Here is an 8,681-nt window from a genome sequence, read left to right on the forward strand (position 1 = left end):
TAGAAGTTTTACAGTTGCAGGTCTTATGTTTAAATCTTTAATCTGGGACTAACTCAGTGTTCTTTTAAAAAACATTTGTTTATTTGTTTGGCTGCACCAGGTCTTATCTGTGGCACGTAGGATCTTTAGTTGTGGCATATGGGGTCTAGTTCCCTGACCAGGGGTTGAACCTGGGCCCCCCTCATTGGGAGTGCAGAGTCTTAGTCACTGGATCACCAAGGAAGTCCCAGGACTAATTCAGTTTTACACTGAAAATCGTGTGTCTCAAAAAACCCCTCAGTCCCTGGAGAAACCAGGACAGTTGATCACCCTAGACATGAACCAGGCTGGTGTATTGAAAGCTAAGACGTCAGCCGAAGCAGACAGGGGCACTACCACCAGTGATGCAAGATTTTGGTGTTCCATGAAAGGTGGCTCTTCCTTCACAATCTCCAAGGACGGAGCAAGTTAAAGAGAGGTGGCTCTCAGAGGTCCCCAGTGGAGTGGCCAGTCCCAGTGACAGAATCCATGTCCATTGGAGACCCTGAAGGTGACTCTCCCACACTTAGGCTTTGCCTCAGCCTGGTCTTTTCATAAATTCCAAAGTGCCTTAAAGATCTAACTCCTGCAAAGCTGAGAGGGTTTTCCATTAACAAGAAACTTTACAAAAATCGTGAATTTTCAGTAAATCCGAGGTCTGTTTCTTCCCTTGTGTTTTTGTGCATTACTTCTTAAACATGTGAGCTGCCAAAGTTATCGCTTTTCTATATATTTCTTTTCACACTGCATTGCTTGCAAGAAAACTGAATGCTCAGTTTCTGGCATTAAACACGTTTTTTTGGGATCACTGTCAGTGTAACCAACAAGGCTTTTTCACGGTCTGTAACGTGGCTTATTGTTTGGTAAGAACAGGAACAGTAGGTTTTGGGGAGATGTCATGTTCTATTTGCATTGGCTTCCCAACTGCTGAGCGCTGACAGATTTGAGCATCTTTTAGGTCTGAAACAGTTTTGATCTTTGGGTGGAGATGGGGGGAGGGAAAGATATTAAAAAAAAAAAGTTATTGATCTATTCATCATGGAAACAAGTTACATTTTTGTACTTTAAATCTCACATTTTAAATCTCACCTGTGTGATACTGTCTTTTGTCCACTGCTAGGGTGAGATGCAGGATTTTTAAAGTGTGTTTTTATAGATGCTTCAGTTAAATTTTTTTGTTTTGCTCAATAAAAATCTGCATCTCCTAAGCAGAGGCTTCATCAACAGATACTAGGCAAATATGATCAACTGCCAGGGAGTTAAAAGAGCTCAGTAACCATGACACGATATTGATCGTGGTAAACTAAATAAACTGGCTCCGTTTCTAAAGGTCAAACAGCCCCACTAGCTTCATGGGAATGGACAGGAGTGGCATTTTCTGATCCAGCAGAAGTGTGGGCCTTCTTTATCTTCAGCACGCCCTCCAACTCAACATGTTAATACATAAGAACACCTACGTGGCTGGGTCTAAGGGTTGATTTAAATTTTTAAATGATGTGTAATGATATTTCGGAAGATAAAAGCCTCCCCTGGGGCTGAGCCCTGGTGGCTTGAAGCCGCATCTCGGGCTGTCTACACAGGCAGCAGCAGAATGTTGCAAAACGGTGCCCTGTCAGAATGTGGGGAGCAGTGACACCCTTCCCTTCACACCCTCCCTGGATTTGTAAGTTAGGAGGTGCAGGTGGCCTTCTGGAGGGGGGTACAGGCTGCTGGCATGTGCCCAGCCACCATTTCCCCACTAAAAGGAGCATAGGATCTTTGTTTATGGTATATAAAGTGATGGCTTATAAGTGCTCATCTTTGCTTTCATTACATAAGAAATATTTATTCAAATTTCACATTTGCTCTGTTTTTAAATTTCTTGAGGTTTTTGATGCAAAAGTAACACATGCACAGGTTTAAAATATCAAGCCATGCAAAGTTTTTATGATGGAAAGTAAGTCTCCCTTCTCCTCCCTTCAGCCTCCTAGTTTACCTTCCTAAGAAAACCAGTTATCAGTTTCACTAATATGCATATTTTATGAATAGGCAAAGACAAGCATATCTATAGATCGCCATCCTTTTTACAAAAATAGTATCATGCTACATACACTGTTCTGCATCTTGCTTTTTTAAATTAAACTTTTAAAGATAATTGTAGGTTCATATGCAATGATAAGAAATAATACAGAGAGATCCGTGTACCCTGAACCCAGTTTCCCTGAATGCTAACATCTTACAAAACTGTTATATAAAACCACAACTGGGATATTGACTGCGATAGATTCCATCCGCCTTATTCAGATTTCCTCACTTATACTCCTTTATGTGTATTTAGCTCCATACAATTTTATCACACATGTAGGTTTGTGTATTCAACATCACAGTCAAGATACAGAACAGCTCCATTACTCCAGGGATCTCTCATGTTGCTCTTTTTTTTTTTTTTTAATCTGGCCATGCTGGGTCTTTAGGTGCAGCATATGGGATCTAGCTCCCTGACCAGTGATTTAACCCAGGCCTCCTGTGTTGGGAGTGCAGAGTCTTAGCCACTGAGTCACCAGGGTAGTCCCTCATGTTGCTTTTTTTTTTTTTTTTTTTCCAGATTTACCTATTTATGGCTGCACTGGGTCTTCATTGCTGCACTCTGGCCTTCTCTAGTTGCGGTGAGCAGGGGCCGCCCTCTAGTTGTGGTATGCGGGCTTCTCATTTCTGGGGCCCTAGAGTGCAGGCTCAGGTACAGGCTTGGTGTCTCCATAGCATGTGGAATCTTCCCAGATCAGGATCGAAACTAAGTCCCCTCCATTGGCAGGTAGATTCTAAACCACTGGACCACCACGTTGAATGAATAAAGCTGTTATGAACATTCATGTACAAGTTTCTTTTTTCACGACATTAAGTTTTCATTTTTCTTGGTAAATACCTAAGATTGCAATTTCTGGGTCAGATGGTAATTGTATGTTTAATTTGGTATCAGATCAGTTGCTCAGTCATGTCCGACTCTTTGCGACCCCATGAATCGCAGCACGCCAGGCCTCCCTGTCCATCACCAACTCCCAGAGTTCACTCAGACTCACGTCCATCGAGTCAGTGATGTCATCCAGCCATCTCATCCTCTGTCGTCCCCTTCTCCTCTTGCCCCCAATCCCTCCCAGCATCAGAGTCTTTTCCAATGAGTCAACTCTTCGCATGAGGTGGCCAAAGTACTGGAGTTTCAGCTTTAGCATCATTCCTTCTAAAGAAGTCCCAGGGCTGATCTCCTTTAGAATGGACTGGTTGGATCTCCTTGCAGTCCAAGGGACTCTCAAGAGTCTTCTCCAACACCACAGTTCAAAAGCAACAATGCTTCGGCGCTCAGCTTTCTTCACACTGGCCTTTAGTTGATTCTAATCTTTTGCTATGAAGAACGAGGCTTCAGTGAATATCCTTGTACATGTCTTTTCATACACGTGTAGGATATTATATAAAAAATTCTAGAAATAAAGTTATTACATTAAAAACATGTTCACTTTATATTTTGATAGTAGCTAAACTGCCCTCCAAAGTGGAGGATACTATCTAACACAGTGTCTTCCCAATTTTTTAAAATCTTTGTCAATTGGATAGGTGAAAAAAAGGATATCTTTTTGTTATAGTTGCTGAATTTTAAGATGAGGAGTTGAAACGTTGCTTAAAATAAAATCAAATTTATAAAACTGAAAATGATTCTCTAAAAATTAGAAGAGTATTTTGTTTTCATATGTCAGTTAGATAATATCACTTAAAAAAAAATTCAATCCAGGTCTCCAGGCTGTATTTTAAAAACAATATAGAGGGACTTCAGATGGTCAGGTGGTCAAGAATTCACCTTGCAATGCAGGGAATGCTGGTTTGATCCCTGGTCAGGGAACTATGATCCCATGTGCCTTGGAGCAACTAAAATAGCGCACTGCAACGAAAAGATCACACATGCCGCAACTAAGACCCAAGGCAGCCAAATAAATAAATAGATTTTTTTTAAAGCAATGTAGAAGTCATGACACATTTCATTCATGTATATTGAGGGAGCTTTAGTTGAGGTGTTTTAGCAAACAGTCACCAAATACCAGTCATGTCAATAAATAAAACCTTGACTTTCAAGGAGCTTGTGGTCTAGCAGATGAGGCCAAAGAATTTCACTGCAATACAGGAAGTATTAGCATAACTGTCTACAATGGATGCTACTTTATAGGACAGAGGGGAAAAGGAACTGACCTGAATCTGGAGGTTAGAGAAGGCTTTGTGCAGGAGAGAAGTTCTGATCTGAGATGCAAAGGAGAAGTAGAGACTAGCCAGGGGAAGACAGGTAGACTGGCATCTCAGCAGAGGGAATAATAGCATGGCAAAGACATTGAGGCCTGAATGAACTTGAAAAGCGAGGAGAATACCAGAGACCCAGCATTTCTAGAGGGACAGGCCGAGGATACAGAAAACTGCTCAAATTTTACACACCCTTGTGATCAGCGCCCAGATTGAGAAAGAGAACATTACCAACATCCTGGGCCCTTAAGTTCCCTTTCAGTCACTACACCTTCAAAGGTAGCTATCCTGACTTCTGTTACTGTAGACTTGTGTTGTCTTTATTAAAATGTTAGAATACACCTTATTTAAATAGAATCATACAGCATGTACTCTTTGGTTTTATTTATTTCTTCTTTCACTTGGCATATTTCTGAGATTCATCCACATTGTCCTGTGTGACTGTGGTTTGTTCTTCTTGTGGGTGTATAGCATCCCATCTTATGTGTATATATTTATCTATTCATTCTCCTGTGGATGTATATTTGGGTAGTTTTCAGCTGGAGACCTCTATCAATAGTGCCTGCATATATCTTTGGATGAACATGAATATGAATTTCTTTTGGGAGAGGCGTAATTGAATCATAGGGTAGATATCCGTGGGCTTTAGCAGATACTGCCAAGAGTTTTCCAAAATGGTTGTACCATTTATGCTTCCACCAGTGGTCTATGAAGGAATTCCACTTGCTTCACAGTCTTGCCAACACTTTCTGTCCTTTTCATTTTAGCCATTCTGGTGGGTGGTATTGCATTTTGGGTTTAATTTGCATTTCCTTGATGACTAACGAAGTTGGGAACGTTTTCATAATTTCCCTTGATTTTTTTTCTCAGTTTTTTATTACAAAAATGTTCACATTCAGAAAAGTTAAAAGAATTGTATAACAGACACTCATATATTTAGTACCTAGATTCAAACAATTGTTAACCTTTTGCCATCTTTACTTTGTGTGCGCATGTGTGTTTAAGATTGTTTTGCTGATCCATTGGAAAGTAAGTTGCGATCAAAATGACACTTGATCCATAATTACTTCAGAAAGTATCTCCTAGAAATAAAGACACTTTCCTATATAACCACAATACCTTGATCATATCTAACAAAATTTACAGTAATTTCCTAAAAATATTATCTACTTGCCCCCAAAGTATTTGCCATTGAGTTTTTTGAGCCAGGAGCCAATCAAGGCTGACATTGTATTGGTTGCTGTAACCCTCTAAACAGACACACTGTCTTCTCCTGCACCCATTTCACTGACTTTTTTTTGGCTGTGCGAGGTCTTCATTGCTGCACCTGGTCTTTCTCTAGTTGCAGAGAGTGGGGCCTTCTCTCTAGTGTGGCGCTTGGGCTTCTCATTGTGGTGGTTTCTCTTGCAGAGCACAGGCTCTTGGCGCATGTGATTTCAGTGCTGAAATCACAGGGGCTCATTAGCTGTGGCTCGCAGGCCCTAGAGCAGTGCAGGCTTTGGTAGTTGTGGCGTGCAGATTTAGTTACTCTGTGGCATGTGGAATCTTCCCAGACCAGGAATCAAACTCAGGTCCTCTGTGTCAACAGACCTATGCTTATCTACTGCACCACCACACTGACATTTTGGAGAATGTCATTATGTTCCGGCTGTCTATATAAAGAAAATTTTAACTTTGGTGGCTTAAACCAGCTATTTTATATCTCACAAATTTAGGCAGGGCTCGGTCAAGTGATTCTTTGTTTTTCATGACATTGACAATAGTCAGTGGTGAAATTCACTTGGCAGATGTACTGGCTGGAGGATCGAAAGAGGGCTTTGCTCTCGTATCTGACACCTTGGTTGTGATGGCTGGAATGCTGCCTCCCAGCTAGGAATGCCCACCAGAGCATGTCCATGTAGCCTCTCTAACATGGTAGCCTCAGAGTAGTTTTCTTATGTAATGGCTCATGACTCTGAGAATGAGTGTTTTGGTGAACAGGACTTTGATCCTTTTATGACCTAGCCTCAGAAATCACATAAGCATCACTTTCATCAGACCCTGTTTTTTGAAGTAGTCACATAGCCCACCCAGTTTCAAAGAATTTGAAGCTATGTTTTAAAAACCACCAAGGTCTGCCTTTGGCCACAAATGACAGATCTTCCTCAATTGATGATGACGTGGCATCCTGATAAAGCCATTATAAAGTGAAAATATCACAAGTTGAAAATGCATTGAATACACCACACTTACCCAATGTCATAGCTTAGCCTCGCCTGCCTTACAAGTGCTCAGAAAGTGAAAGTGAAAGTCACTCAGTTGTGTCCGTCTCTTGGAGACTGCATGTTCTATACAGTCCATGGAATTCTCCAGGCCAGAATACTAGAGTGGGTAGTTTTTTCCTTCTCCAGGGGATCTTCCCAACCCAGGGATCGCACCCAGGTCTCCCGCATTGCAGGTGGATTCTTTACCAGCTGAGCCACCAGGGAAGCCCTAAGTGCTCAGAACACTTACATTATTCTATGGTTTGGCAAACTGATCTAACACAAAGGCTACTTTATAATAAAGTGCTGAATGTCTTGTGTAATTTATTGAATACTGAAAGTGAAAACAGAGTGGCTGTCTGAGTACAGACTGTTTGTAGGTGTATTTATTGTTCACCACCAATGATCGCCTGGCTGTCCGGGAGCTTCGGGCTTGCTGCCATTGCTCATCATCAAACAGAAGGATCGTACCACACACCACCAAGGCCAGGAAGAGATCAACTTTCAAAATTTGAAGAACAGTTCTTGATGAGTGCATATTGCACCACTGTAAAAAGTCAAAAATATTGAAGTAGAACCATCGTAATTTGAAGACCATCTCTATCTGGCTTTCTCTCACATGCAGGATACACACACCCTTTTCCAAGCATTCTCCAAAGTCTCATCCCGTTATGATATCAGGTTCAGGCTCTTCGAGAGATGCCTTTTTAAAAATGTTATTGTATTTGTTTATTTTTGGTTGCCCCGGGTCTTCACTGCTGGGCATGGACTTTTCTCCAGCTGCGGTGGTCAGGGACTACTCTGTGTTGCAGTGCATGGCTTCTCTTGGTGCAGGACACAGGCTCCAGGCACGCAGGCTTAGTAGTTGAGCTCCAGCGCTCTAGAGCATGGGCTCAGTCGTTGTGGCACATGTGCTTCATTGACCCAATGCATGTGGAATCTTCTCTGACCAGGGATCAAACCCATGTCTCCTGCATCGGCAGGTAGATTCTTATCTACTGCACTACCAGGGAATACCAAGAGATGCCTCTTTTTTCCCTTGAGTTCCCTGTTGCAGCTGCTATTGGACCATCCTCTTAGAAGTCTTAGAAGCACTACTGTCTAGCTGAGAGGAGTGATGAGGCAGGCCCTTAAGATTCCTAGGGAGATTTTTGTATACTTGAAAAGGTTTTGAAGCATCATCTTAATTCTTTCTGAGGTCAGAAACTTCTGTCTTACAGTCCATGCACCTGATTCCCTATTTTACTCTTAGGAGGCTCCACGTTCTGATTCTGTCTACTTGTTTCCTCTTAATGTCGTTTTACTTTTTCTCAAACCCACCTCACTCACTTCCATATTTCTTGTAAGGTTGAATCTAGAGGCTTGATGGGATTCAGGTTAACTGTTTTGGCAAGAATACTTCATAGGTGATTCGGCATACAACATGCTGCACGGCATCTGTAGACACACACTATCCAGTTATCCCGTCAACAGTGTGTTAGGTTTGATCACTTGCGTAGGTGGTGACCATCAGCTCTTTCCTTTGTAAAAATACATTGTCTTCTTTGTGATTAGCCTGTAATCTGTGGGGTGATACTATAAAAAAAATATGTAATGCTTCACAGGTTCACTTTATCCTTGTGCAGGGGCCATGCTAATCTTTCTGATATTCTTCCAGTTTTACTCTGTGCTATGGAAGCAAGCGCTGATCTGGGTTTCATGCATACAGATGTCCCATCTCTTACCCCAGCACCTCCTCCGGTTCCAGGTGTCTGTTGACTGAGCTTAGAATATCCCCCAAATGTTCTAGTTTCTTTGGTAGTAGTTTTTTTTCCCCTATCCATGTTTAAGCTGTGTTTTTCTTTGCTCCAGTTTTTCTATCAATCTGATCCCATCTGCTTTCTATCTCATAGGAATTCATGTATAATCTGCTCTTCTGGTGGCACTCTTTATTGCTTTCCTATGTTTTTATGGGTTTCATGTAGACACATGAAATACAGCAGGGATCCTTAAGAACGTGTGAGGCAGGAAATAGGAAGGGTGGTGTGTATGGCTGTGTTCAATCAGATGTCTCCAACTAATCTTCACTCTTGGAAACTGTATCATTGGGTAACAATGAGAAATTAGCTGCAGATGGAGATGGAAACCAGCTTATTACTGCCTGGTATTAATCAAATTAGGCTT

At 41.7% G+C, this 8,681-nt stretch overlaps 1 pseudogene; it reads right to left on the reverse strand.

Moving 5' to 3' along the window:
- Window positions 1-8,100: 8,100 nt before the first annotated feature.
- On the reverse strand, window positions 8,101-8,201 carry LOC133231234 (U6 spliceosomal RNA; annotated as a pseudogene).
- Between the last annotated feature and the right edge of the window lie 480 nt (window positions 8,202-8,681).

This window comes from Bos javanicus, chromosome 18 (assembly GCF_032452875.1).
Source record: "Bos javanicus breed banteng chromosome 18, ARS-OSU_banteng_1.0, whole genome shotgun sequence".
NCBI lineage: Eukaryota > Metazoa > Chordata > Mammalia > Artiodactyla > Bovidae > Bos > Bos javanicus.